The following is a 13,879-nucleotide window of genomic DNA, read 5'->3' as shown; positions in this document are numbered from 1 at the left end:
AAATATTCAGGCGATAAACACATTTTTATCTGCCATGCAGAATCAAGATGCACACATTACGCTTGTAACCCCCGAGGAAGGGTGATTTAGCTGTTCATATGACATAACTATAAAACGCCAACTCATATTAGCAAATGCGCAGGCCTGTCCAAAGCAATAAGCCTATGCAAAGCGCCCCTGCAATTGTAAATAGACACAGCAGCCGTCATTTTCGATGCCGATGCAAAACGCCCTGCTTGACAATTCACCGAGTTCGTAGACAAAAGCACCCTTTCAGATTCGCACCGTGCACGAAAACCGCAACAGGAGACATAAAATCAGACATATAATCACACCATTTCAATACATGAGCAAAAACAGTTCAGTCTTAGGGCTAAACAGCATGAGAGCGATTTAGTGCGCGACGGCGACGAGCGATGGCTTCCAGCGACAAAAGGGGCCGTCGCTTGAACAGACCGTTCGGTTCTGGAAATCTAGAAATTGTTGCTCGTTTCCCGGAAGTGCTATGAGCGACTAGCCAATAGCGTGAAGCCGGAACTGGATGTACTACCGATTGTCGCGCGGAACGAGCAAACAATTGAATTTTTTACGTGCAAGAATAAGAACCTACTGCAGGACCTTCGGAAATATCTTATGCTACTTTTTACAGTAAAATACATCAGCTTAAACTACTAAAGCACGTGCCACGCTAGTTTGCAGCCCTCACACCGGCAACACTGGGGAGGCGTCGCTCAAAATCGTCGCTCGGACGGATTGCGACTTGTAGGCGACGAGCGAACGCGACAGCCATCTCCATGGCATCGCTTGTACCTGTCGCGCGCAAGATCACTTATATGGGGTTTATACGTTATTCAGCATAAAACATGGATTCCTCATGCGTTTTCAGTAAGTTCAGGATAACGCACCCAATTTACCTCTTGCAGCATGCAGCTGAATGCCTGCGGCAATGTTTCTAACTAGCACATGGTGCTGCACGTAACATCAGTGGTCGCAGATTACCCATGGGCGAGACACCGTCAAGCGCACGGCTTATTTATAACGAAAGCACGTCGCCAGCAAAATGACGCGTTCTGTTACGTGACTCCTTATTTCACCAGCATTCCGTACACATTAGACTGCCAAACTGAATAAATCCAAACATACAAAACGCTCGCTGAGCACGCTCCGCATAGGCTCGGAATCATGGGCTGGTAAACAAACCGTTTTAACTTATCCTTTATGCAAAAAAAAGAGGTGAGGCATGCTGACAGGACACAAGAGTAGAGAAGTGGACGACACGAACGCCGACTATCAACTGAACAGACCACTGTGGCGAAAAAAGAAAGAAGACACCAAACTCATCTGCGCAAGCTCAGGAATGGTATCGCCACGTGTCAGTCGGGTACACGTGCCGGTATACGTGAGAGATAACTGTTAAGGCACTTAATCTCTTTCTTATGAAAAGTAATCGAAGGCGGACTCACGCATGCACTTCCACCATTACAGATATGCCATGCCTCTACCATAAGGCGCGTATCTTCAGTCTTATGCCTGTACAATATCGCGCATTCATCTAACTCTGGCTTGCAGTTCTAATATTTCCCTACATTGCCAAGATAGTAAGGTGATCCACCGGTTAACAACCTTTTATTTTCCATTAGCCTCTGATTGATACACCGTCCCGTTTGCCCTACGTAGAACTGGCCACAGCTAAGGGGAATTGTATAAACCACACCCATACGACAATCAGTAAAACTTTTTCTTATTGTGCTTCACTGGACAAATATCTGTTCTTTTTATGCCTTTTACCTGCTTGTTTTTCCTCTGTACGGAGGACATATCTTGCTTGCAATTTTTTTAAGCCTGTGCGACACTAAATGAATGTACGGAATAGCCACTACTCTTTTTTTTTTGCTATTACTGCTTTCTGTAATGACGTCCGTCCCCCTCGAAATCGACTTCTTTAGGCGCTCAGCCACAGTGGCCACTGCTACACTAGGATAACCTGCTTCTAATAGGCGCCGGACCTGCACATTAAAACTGGCGCTCATTTTGTGCATGCAGGATCTGGTGAGAGAAGACTTAAGGCACGACATGGCAATTCCGTTCTTTACTATATTGGAATGCTTGGATTGAAAGTTTAGCAACGGCTTCGGAGATCTTGGAGTACTGCCAACAAACGTGATTTTATTCGAAGACCAAGGAAATGTCAAGAAACAGAATTACGCGTCGCTGAGGAAATTCCTTGGTAAACTTTAATCCTCCTCCATAAAGTTTAAATTGCTCACTCACTGAGGTAGCAGCGGAATAGAATACTTCCCTATTGCAGAAAATTAGGTAATCATCAACGTAACGAAATATCTTGATAACGCTATCCCTTAAGGCTTTCTCTAAGCAGCTGTCAACCTTACTCAGGTAAATATTGCTAAGAATAGCAGCAACCATTGAGCCAATACAAATGCCTGATTTCTGAAGAAAAACGCCATCTCTCCACCCAATCAGCGTCGACTTCAAGTACATTGAAAGAATTTCTCGAAAAGCTCCCGTGGAAACACCGTTTGTTAGCAGTACTCCCCAAGATCTTCGAAGCTGTTGCTAAACTTTCAATCCAAGCATTCCAATATAGTAAAAAACGGAATTGCCATGTCGTGCCTTAAGTCTTCTCTCACCAGATCCTGCATGCACAAAATGAGCGCCAGTTTTAATGTGCAGGTTCGGCGCCTATTAGAAGCAGGTTATCCTAGTGTAGCAGTGGCCACTGTGGTTGAGCGCCTAAAGAAGTCGGTTTCGAGGGGGACGGACGTGATTACAGAAAGCAGTAATAGCAAAAAAAAGAGTAGTGGCTATTCCGTACATTCATTCAGTGTCTCACAGGCTTTAAAAGCTTGCAAGTACATATGATGTTATTGTTGGTTTCACAGCTCCCAATAAGCCGGGTAAGATATGCGCTGCCGTACAGAGGAAAAAGGAGCAGGTAAAAGACAAATAAAGAACAGGTATGTGTCCAGTGAAGCACAATAAGAACAACAGTTTTACTCATTGTCGTATGGGTGTGGTGTATAAAATTCCCTTAGCTGTGGCCAGTTCTACGTAGGGCAAACGGGACGGTGTATCAATCAGAGGCTAATGGAACATAAAAGGTCGTTAACCGGTGGATCACCTTCTAAACTTTCCCTACGTTGCCAAGATTGTAGCTGCATGCGAGAGTTAGATGAATGCGCGATATTGTACATGCATAAGAATGAAGAACATCTTGAAGGGGCAGCACAATAAGACGAAGACAGATGGCAGGAACACACAGGACAGCGCTGAACTCCCAACTAACTTTATTCGAAGGCATACACAAACTTGTGTACACAACCCATAAGCACGTGCTCTCCCATCGATGGCGTCATTATCAGTGCGCAGGCAAAAAAAACCCCAAAACCCTGTAATCTAATGCTACACTATGAGGCGGCTTAAAAATTCAAATTGACTGCCATGCAAATTTAACGATGGCATGCTTACACACCGCGGCCCTTTTTTCGTGATATAGTAGGCCTCAATAATCTCCCCCGTGGTCTGATTTTTATGCGCGGGAAGTAGTGTGGTGTTTTTATAGATTGGAGCGCACCCATGCTCAGAGCAATGCCGCGCGACATGCGGGTAGGCATTACCCGTTAGCGAGCGCCTATGTTCCGACAATCTAATATTCAGGCAAACGACCTGTTTGACCGATATACACGTTACCGCAGGAAAATGTAAGCTCGTAAACAACTCCCATTCTACAGTGCACAAACGGGGAAGTATGCTAAACAGTACAGCCTTTCCAAGCATGAGTGGAGGCAGCCTGGGCCAATTTCCTATCAATCTTACAACAAATTTTGATCATCTTGTTAGGGGCACAAAAAAATTACCGACGATTACGTTACTTCCTAATGCGAAATTTGAGCGCAGCAAATAAGCTGTTTCACCTTTTCGATAGATTGAGGCACAGAAATCGAGCAACACATGTATGCGCTATCACAGAATTTTTTTTTTATTTTTCACACGTATTCCTTTAACAAAGACTCCACTAACAGTTCTTGACAGTCATGAAGGAAGCTTTGTGGTCGGAGAAATAGACTGATATATGTTCGACTTGGTACACCAATGCTTGATTCTCAAAGACGAGATCTATACAAGTGCCTCGCGAGGTTGTCACAGCCGTGGGACGCGTTACGAGCGAGAGGAACGGGATGTTCTCCCGCATAAGTGTTAGGAAATTGCTGTTTGTCTTTAGGTCAAGCCGCCACCGATCTGGCTCTCTGATTGCCACCGCACAGGGCGAACGGCAGCGGCAATTTCGGCTTGGGCGGTGCACATATACAGATCCGCCGCCACCGATCTGGCTCTCTGATTGCCACCGCACAGGGGTTGCATTGGAGGAGGAGCGAAGAAAGGAATTAAGTTCGAGCCTTCATTAAAACTTCTTTCTGGGCGAGTTGGTGCATACTTGACATGATAACTGTTTACAGCGCAAACACATGCAACCACAAAGTATAAGGGACAGGACACAAGCGCTGTTTTAAAACTTCTTTCTGGGCGAGTTGGTGCATACTTGACATGATAACTGTTTACAGCGCAAACACATGCAGCGCTTGTGTCCTGTCCCTTATACTTTGTGGTTGCATGTGTTTGCGCTGTAAACAGTTATCATGTTAAGTTCGAGCCGGCGCTTTGACAACCGGAGACTCGCAGGAAGAGGGGGGAGGGGGGCGGCGTGTACACCCAGCGGCAAACGATGGGGGCAGAAGCGCGCGCAGCAAGCGGACAACACGATAAAGGGAGGAGGGAAGAGATAGCAGCGACTGACTGATGCCGCTGACGCCGATAGTGAGTCAACCCCAGCTGCGGAGTTGGTTTCAGGGACAACGCCGCCGATGCCGACACAAACAATATGATACCCTCGCTTCCGCAGCGCTAAGAACCAGGTCTAGCCGTGGGAAGGTGGTCACGTATTCGTCGACGTGCCGGGGCCTACGTGAAATAACCGGCGCGTCGGCAACTGAAGAGCACCCTATCCGCCACACAAGAACAGGGGGGGAGGCGGGGACCCTTTCCTCCTCTTTCTGCATGGCGGCGACGGTGTTCTATGCAGTCACGTTATCTTGACTCTCTAGCGGCGTCAGCGGCATCCAGCGGTATCAGTCGGTCGCTGCTAGCGCTGGGGGGATGAAAGGGGGGCGGAGCTGGTTACGAGGCCGACGACAACGCCGACGACGACGCGAAACCCAGGAACGGACGCCAAAGAGCTGCGCTCTAAAACAACCTTTACATCAAACCGGCCTGCTACATTCCTGAGGCTGTGTGATAGTTTATGCACATATGGCATTACATATGGAAAGGCTGTACTATTAAGCATACTTGCCCGTGTGTGCACTGTAGAATGGGAGTTGTTTACGAGCTTACATTTTCCTGTGGTCACGTCTATATCGGTCAAACAGGTCGTTGCCTGAATATTAAATTGTCTGAGCATAGGCGCTCGCTAACGGGAAATGCCTACTCGCATGTCGCGCGGCATTGCTCTGAGCATGGGTGCACTCCAATCTATAAAAACTCCACAATACTTTCCGCGTATAAAAATCAGACCACGAGGGAGATTATTGAGGCCTACTATATCACGAAAAAAGGGTCGCGGTGTGTAAGCATGCCATCGTTAAATTTGCATGGCAGTCAATTTGAATTTTTAAGCCACCTCATAGTGTAACATTAGATTACAGGGTTTTGCGTGTTTTGCCTACGCACTGATAATGACGTCATCGATGGGAGAGCACGTCGCTATGGGTTGTGTGCATAAGGTTGTGTATGCCTTCGAATAAAGCTAGTTGTGAGTTCAGCGCTGTCCTGTGTGTCCCTGCTTTCTGTCTTCGTCTTATTGCGTTGCCCCTTCAAGATGTTCAACCAGTACCAACTCGCCCAGATGTGGATCCTCCTATAAGAATGAAGATACGCGTCTTATGGTAGAGGCATAGCATAGCTGTAATGGGGGAAGTGCATGCGTGAGTCAGGCTTCGATTACTTTACATAAGGAAGAGATTAAGTGCCTTAACAGTTATCTCTCACGTAGACCAGCGCGTGCACCCGACCGACACGTGGTATTACCATTCCTGAGCTTGCGCATATGAGTTTTGTGCCTTCTTTCTTTTTTGCCTCAGTGCTTCCTTCAGTTGATAGTCGGCGTTCGTGTTGTCCACTTCTTTACTCTTGTGTTGTGTCTGCACGCCTCACCTCTTTTTTGCGTAATCAATCCTTACCAACTAGCTCAGCTTTCTGTCTTTCTAAGCTCCATTTTGAGTGTCCTCTCGCCTCACGTCTTATAGAACATACTATGGTTCTGGCAGCGTTTGCGATTTTCAAAGCTCTTACAGATAGCAGTAAGTGATAAAATCACATGCAGTTATCGCGACGACTGGCTTTTTCGATTGACATCGAGAGACACAGCGCGCTTGCTTAGTCCGTTCTCAATCGCGTCGGTTAAGCGCCGCCATGACTTCATGGCGATAGCATGTCATATACGCAGAATGTGCACCTAAGTTAGAATTCACTTACCGTGGAGGATTTGTTGTTATATCCAACGAATGACAAACGACTGTCGTGTTTTCGCGGCGACGCGAGATGGCTGACACACGATCTCCCTTGGACGGCCTTCGTTGCTGCTCGCTGGACGGATCACCTTTCTCCGGTGCTGTGTTGTTCCGCAATGTTGAGCGCGCGCGCGGTGGAGCAATTCCGAGTAAAAAAGTTGAGCGCTCGCTACGCGTTCCTTTGAACTGTGGCTGCCTGTTCTTTTAGAAGCAAAACGGTGTGTTCTTTGCAAAGCGTGGGTGAGTAATACATCGCCCTGTTCGGGGCCAGCCTGCTAGAGTTGAAGCAGAAGCTTACGCTACGTTTTGCTCTCTATTGCCGCAAGTGTAGAACTGGCATTCTGTCTCTCTCTCTGAAGAGGAGAGTGAAAAGCACATTTCACCCTCTCCTTGAATACGGAGTGAACAATGCATTTCACTGCACTCTACATTTTGAGAGAGTAAAACAACGCTTTGAAGAGTAAATCGGCCGCTTCACTCCTGCGATACCATCTCTAGTTTTTAGAGTGATCAATACAGGCTAAAAAGAGCGTCACGTGACATCTCATTATTTCATGATTATATTGCGCTTAGTGTTACACTGGAGATTTTAAGTGAAAAACAAGACGTGGACGTACGTAGCGCCGGTTGCGCTACCCTCCTCCATTGCTTTACTAAATCTCATTATTTTGTTTTTTACAAGCTCTATCGACCTGAATATCAAATGAACGAGCTTCAAACAATCTCTGCTATTATATACACGTAGCGCATCTCAGGTCACGTGGTGTCACGGGATCTCACGTAACATTCGCCAGCCTATTCATTATTTTCATCCATATTAAAACGGATGTCAAACGATCGGGCTTCGAAGGAGCTCTGCGATAGTACCCACGAAGAGCACGCCAGACCACGGGGTAAAGGATATCACGTGACCTTGCATAACCTTCGCCAAGCTCATTGCTCATGCCCAACCACGCAGACATGGATATCAAACGAATGGGTATCGCAAAACCTATCCGATGGTACCCACGGTGTCAAAAATGGTATTACGTTATTCTCATGGGTCATTTCCAACCATACTGATATGGATATCAAACCAACGCGCTTCGGAGAAGCTATGCTATGAAGATATGAAGTATGAAGTATGCTATAACAATATGAAGTACGCACGTCGCATACTTCATACCACGTGAACAAGAGTCACGTAACATCACGTAATCTTCACAAGCCCATCGATAAGTCCCAACCATGCCGACACGGATATGACACGAACGGGAATCGAAAAAGCTGCGTGGTGTTACCCACGCAGCTATCCCAACGTCAGGCGCCGAAGGCTATCGCGGGACTTCAGGTTGATGCAGGTTGGCGACCGAAAAAATGGCTTCCATAGTGATGTTCTTGGCCTTATAGTGCTGCCGTGTCCACAGGTTGTCGATGACTGTATATACGGCTGTTTTTCTATTGCGGGCTTGTTGTTGAGTCTCTCTGGGGACGTGGAGAAGAATCCAGGACCAATAACGAAAGAAATGTGCAAGGAATTCCTCCACAACGAGAAGGTCTAAACTCGCTGCGGTTCGAGACAAGCAAAGCTCGCCTAAAGCAAGAATCTTAGACGTGCAGAACCGGCTTCTTGTTATCGAGGCACAACGCTTAGACAAGACTCGGAACAGGTTTGCAACTATTGAGGGCATTGCAGCTGACCGCAGGGTTGAGACATCTTGTCTGGACAAACATCTCGATGATGTGGATAACCGTTCACGTGGAAATAACCTTATCGTTAGAGCAATAAAAAAAGACGAGCATGAAAGCGAAGAGACCCTATTAAGCAAAGGAAGAGACGGAATCTTCAGCGCTACTCTAAAAGTGAATGTGTCTTCTATTGATAGAATTCATAGGTTAGGCAAGAAAATTTCTGGTAGAACTCGACCAGTCATCCTGTACCATGTATTAATTCCTGCATTCTTAAATTACTAATAGGAGGTCCCCCCGACAGTTCTTGTAACTCCGGGACCTCCTTCTGCACTAATGATGAATGATGAAAATAAAATAAATAAATGAGGGTGGCAGACTATAGGGACAAAATGAAAGTTTTGCAAAACTTCACAAAACTGGAAGACACGCATTAAAGCGTGGGTGAAGATTTCTCTAAAAGAGTACAGGGAATAAGAAGGAAGTGATGGGACTCGGAAAGTGAGGAAGTGAAGGCAGGAAAGAAGGCAAAGCTTGTTTTTGGTAAATTAAAGGTAAGCAACACGCTGTACAGCTGGAATGAAGAACGTGAGGAAAGGTGCAAACTGCGAACTGATTCCGGAGCAAGTGATAATTGACGCATACACGGCCAACATGCTGGCTTCAAAATAATCAATGTAAATTCAAGGAGCCTAGTAAACAAAGCGCACGTGCTTGAAGCTCTAGTTCACGAACCTGACATTGCTGTAATTACTGGTTACATAACAATACACTCTATGGCGATATTCGTGGGCTAGGAGGGATGGAGGTTGAATAGGCGTGTTCCTTCTAGTGAAACGTCATATTTTTCACTTCAGATGTACCAGGAGATGTTGAGGCTGTATGGATTACAACAAAATTGAATAATCTCAGTGTATTCATCAGGGGGATATACAGACCTCCGAACTCTCCTGTAGTACATATCTTGCTGCTAAGAAAATTCGTCGAAACATATGTGAAAGAGCAAGACAGCATACTGTTACTACTCCTATTGTTTGTTGTAAACAAGAAAGAAGGTGACCTTGCGCTACCAAATACAGCATCGGTCCACACGAACTAAAAAGAGTAACACAATATAAATATCGATTAACATTTACTCAAGACTTGAGGTGGAATAGGCTTATCAACCACGTCTGTAGCCGGGCAAATTGTCTTATGGGTCTTATGGGACTTCAGGCGAAGACTGCACAGCGCAACTCCTGAAGTGAAAAGCCTGGAATATAAGATATTAGTAAGACGAATTATTGAATACGCTAAGATTGTATGGGACCCACACACCGCAACCAACCGTCATAAATTGGAGAGAGTTCAACGATTCGCCTTCAGATTCATATTTAATAAATATCAGCGCGCGCACCCTTCTACACAACTATGCACGCGTGTAAACCGCTCCGCTTTAGAAATAAGGACTGGGTTTCACCGGCTGAAACTTTTATACCTAATTATTCACAACCAGGTTAAAATTACTGATTTCTGTGTAATTTCACCAGATCAACGCTCCAGACACAAGCACAGTTTATAGACACAGCCGCCAGTTACACGGAACGATATATTCAAGTATATTTTTTTTCCGAGGGCAATCCCCCCCTCCCCGCTCCCCCAAAAGATATGCAATCAATTACCCAATCCACTTGTAGTATGTTCCTCTGTCAGTGCTTTTACTGCTGATTTGGAGAATCTTATCTTCCCGAATATGAATGCGTCATAGCAACTTTTTCTGTATCTGATGCGCATACTGCGAGAGGGTTGTTTCTTTCATCACAGCAGGTCAATTTTTACAGATACTGCTATTGTTTTCCTTCGTTTATCGTTCTGCATGTACCGATATTTCGTATTTTTTCTTTGTTGTATTACTATCCACTCCTGCAATGGCCTTTTCTTGGACTGACAGCATAAACAAACAAACAAGAAACGTAACAGACTGTTGAACCAATTGACGTCGATATCGTGCCGAGAGGAAGTTACTTTGAAAGCGATATGGTACTGATAGAAGGACTGAATTGGCAAAGCATGCCATAATCTTTTTCTTTCCTCGCACACACACAGGATGACTGAAGTGCTTGCAAATTCTGGCTTGGGTAGTTGCCCTTTACACACTGACTACGTTGTTGAATTGTTGCAATGGTCTCGTTACTGCTGATTTGCTATGTGCCCAATGCAATTACTGCACACTTGGTTTCACTTCGTTTTTTTTCTTTTGTGAACGAGTCAAAATCTTACGGGGATATGTTTGCAACGATCGCGGAAGCATAGCGCGCCAATTAAATTTAGGAAGAATTATTTTCTTCCACTTCCATTAAAAACATCATCCGCATCCCAGAAACAGGTTTTCATTAGTAGGAAATTAAGCTGTTAGGAAGCTGAGACGGTCGTGGCAAGCGATGATAGTTTAGTGTAGCAAGTTAGGTAAACATGTTTTCTAAAGTATGCTAACGCACCCGCCTTGGTTGCTCAGTGGCTATGGTGTTGGGCTGCTGAGCACGAGGTCGCGGGATCCAATCCGGGCCACGGCGGACGCATTTCGATGGGGGCGAAATGCGAAAACCCCCGTGTACTTAGATTTAGGATCACGTTAAAGAACCCCAGGTGGTCAAAAACAGGATACACTTAAAGAACAGAGACAGTGGCGAACACAGCCGGTGATCGTCGAAATCTGATCCGCGGGTCAAGCGGGTGAACTTTTATACATGGGCCATGGAACATTCCAAAGTACTCGCTAGTGCCCGCGTGTCTTCCGAAAAGCTCTACACCATTAGCGTCGCGCATACATTCAATCAGATTACACAAGGTTCAGCGACAACCAACAGCGGATTGAACCATCGATAACATTCCAGAAACTTCCGAGACATGCAGGCGCTTTCTGCGCTGAGCGATAACATTTGTTAGACGGTTAAAAGCGCTAATACGTAAAAGATAAACAAGTTCACGTGCCCATGTTATATTATATCAATGTTATAGTGCGCTATAATATGACACTCTTGCTGTTTGCGCACCTGAGCCTATCGCTAAGCGTGCATATAAATGAAAATGGCGAACGGAAATATTAGAACAAATTAGGAAATATATAGTACAAGGCTGTGCGAGCTCAAGCATTGCAGTGTTGGAACTAGAGAAATTGTAAGAGGATTATTCTCCCGAATTTTATTCTGTTCTCATCTTCCGTTCCATCGAGTAGCCAATTCTGGTGAAAGCGGACGCTCGACTTGTTCGAGCCAAAGTCACACGGCGAATATTACAAAAAATAGAAATGACCGTTATTATCTATAACGCCTAGTCATGTTACTGCTCACCAAGGGTTCGGAAAGGCACGTACATCTTTTCACACAGACATCAAATTTTTGCAGTGACAACGCACAAAGCAGCACAGCAACCCCAGCAACAAGACCATAACAATTTAATAACATTGTTAATGCGTGAAGCGCCACTACCGAAGCTACAATTTTCAAGTAGTTTCGTCTGCATATGCGTGTGCGAGAAAAGAAAAAAATTATGCCAAGCTTTACCTATGCAGTTCTTGACCTATTCTTGATCTATCCAGTTCAAACTTGACCGAATACCTAAACGAGGAACTCGGGAGCAAGGGCCACGTTGCGAACGTTGTGGAAACACGCGGAAATCGTGACCATTCCCAAACCCGGCAAGAAGCCCGCGATCGACGCCCTGCGTCCCATCTCGCTGACTTCGTGCCTCGGCAAGCTGTACGAGAGGGTCATCGAAACCCGCCTCCAACATTACATAGAGAACGGTTACCTCTTCCCGCACACCATGCTTGGCTTCAGGCCGAGAGTTTCTGCGCAAGATGCGTTCCTAATCCTAAGGGAAGAAGTTCTCAAGGGCATCTCGAAGGGAGGAGAACACCTCCTGCTCGCACTCGACCTAAAAGGGGCCTTCGATAACATCTCCCACGAGGCCATTCTCAAGGGACTGAACGACATCAGCTGCGGGGAGCGCATATTTAATTACGTTAAATCGTTCCTGACGGGCCGGATGGCAACCATCGGAATAGGCCAGACTCGATCGGATACGATCGATGTGCCGAAGAAAGGAACACCGCAAGGGGCGATAATGTCCCCGATTCTCTTCAACGTCGCGATGTTAGCGCTGACCAAAGAGCTACGGAAGATCCCCGGCCTAGGTTACGCCCTGTACGCAGACGACATCACCCTCTGGGCCACCAAGGGCTCCCTAGCGCGAAAAGACGCGAGCCTTCAAGAGGCTGCGACGGCCGTGGAGAGATTTGCGGCAGCGAGCGGGATGCGTAGTGCGCCCGAAAAGTCCGAGGTGATCCGGGTGCACGGAGGAGGAATCTACAAGTCCCCCGGCTTTATCGATCTCTATCTTGAGGGCCAGAAGATCACGGAAGGCAATAAGACTAGGATTCTGGGTTTTTGGATACAGAGCAACCTGAAAGCCTCCCACACCATCCAAACCCTAAGGTCTGCCACCAACCAGATCTCGTGGATTATAAAACGAATTACAAGAAGCCGCAAGGGCATGCGAGAAGAGGACACGCTTCGCCTCGTCCAGGCTCTGGTGATCAGCAGAATGACGTATAGCATGCCGTATCAATATCACTCGCTAAACAAACGCGACCAAGAACAAGTCGATGCCATCAGCAGAGGCGCGTACAAAACGGCCCTGGGTCTCCCTGTCACCACCTCAAACGAGAAGTCAGCGGCCCTTGGGATCCACAACACCTTCACTGAGCTGTCGGACGCGGTTATGGCTTCGCAAGAGGCCACTCTACAGAACACGGCGGCGGGCAGAGCCATCCTCCATCAGACCGGAACGGCAACGGAGCTCCGTGCCCTCGATGGGCAACGATCACTCCCGCTTGAGGGTCAGAGGCAAGATCAAGGTGAACCCGATACCGAAGCACATGAGTCATGAACTCCATGAAGGACGACGCAAGGCTCGCGTCGACAGACAGCGCCGACTATTCAAGGGTGACCCGTACGTAACGTACGTGGACGTGGCGGCGTACCTTGTAGGGGGCCTCTTCGCGGTAGCCGCAGTGAACGGGAGAGATTTCTCCTTGACCCTCGCGGCCTCCGTAAGGGCAGAGACCCCAGCTGCGGCTGAGACCATAGCCGCGGCTCTGGTAATAAAGCAAGAAGACAGGGTAGGCAGGGGAGTCCATGTCGTTACCGACTCGAAACAGGCCTGCCGTAACTTTACCAACGAACGAACACCGCTGCTGGCGGCTCAGTTTCTAGGCCCGAGGCTGCAAGAATACCATCAAATCACGTGGACGCCGGGGCACGCGGGTCTGGAGGGGGACGAAAGGGCGAACGCCCCAGCTCGAGCACTAATCCACCGAGTGGATCAAGACCAATCGTCTCATGAATCCCCACCCTTTACCTTCATGCCCCTGCCGTCCAATTACTGCGACCGACTCGAGATCCAGCGACTCAACCGCAGGATTTATCCTCCGCCTCACAGAAAGCGCAGCCCTGAAGATGCCGTAGCTCTCCGACTTATTCAGACCGACACATTTACAAATCTAGACAGATACAGTAAAATGTTCCCACATGCATATCGCGGCATCTGCCCCTGGTGCGGCGACACACGCCCTACACTCTTTCACA

At 47.0% G+C, this 13,879-nt stretch overlaps 1 protein-coding gene across 5 annotated transcripts in view; it reads right to left on the bottom strand.

The window, feature by feature from the left end:
- The window catches only part of LOC142583454 (uncharacterized), a 718,432-nt gene that overhangs the window by 560,565 nt on the left and 143,988 nt on the right, over window positions 1-13,879 (bottom strand). The gene's annotated exons all lie outside the window — the stretch shown is intronic.

The sequence above is a fragment of the Dermacentor variabilis genome, chromosome 5 (genome assembly GCF_050947875.1).
Source record: "Dermacentor variabilis isolate Ectoservices chromosome 5, ASM5094787v1, whole genome shotgun sequence".
NCBI classification, from domain to species: Eukaryota; Metazoa; Arthropoda; class Arachnida; order Ixodida; family Ixodidae; genus Dermacentor; species Dermacentor variabilis.
The sequence above is the reverse complement of the archived record's forward strand: the minus strand, read 5'-3'. Positions and strand labels throughout refer to the sequence as shown.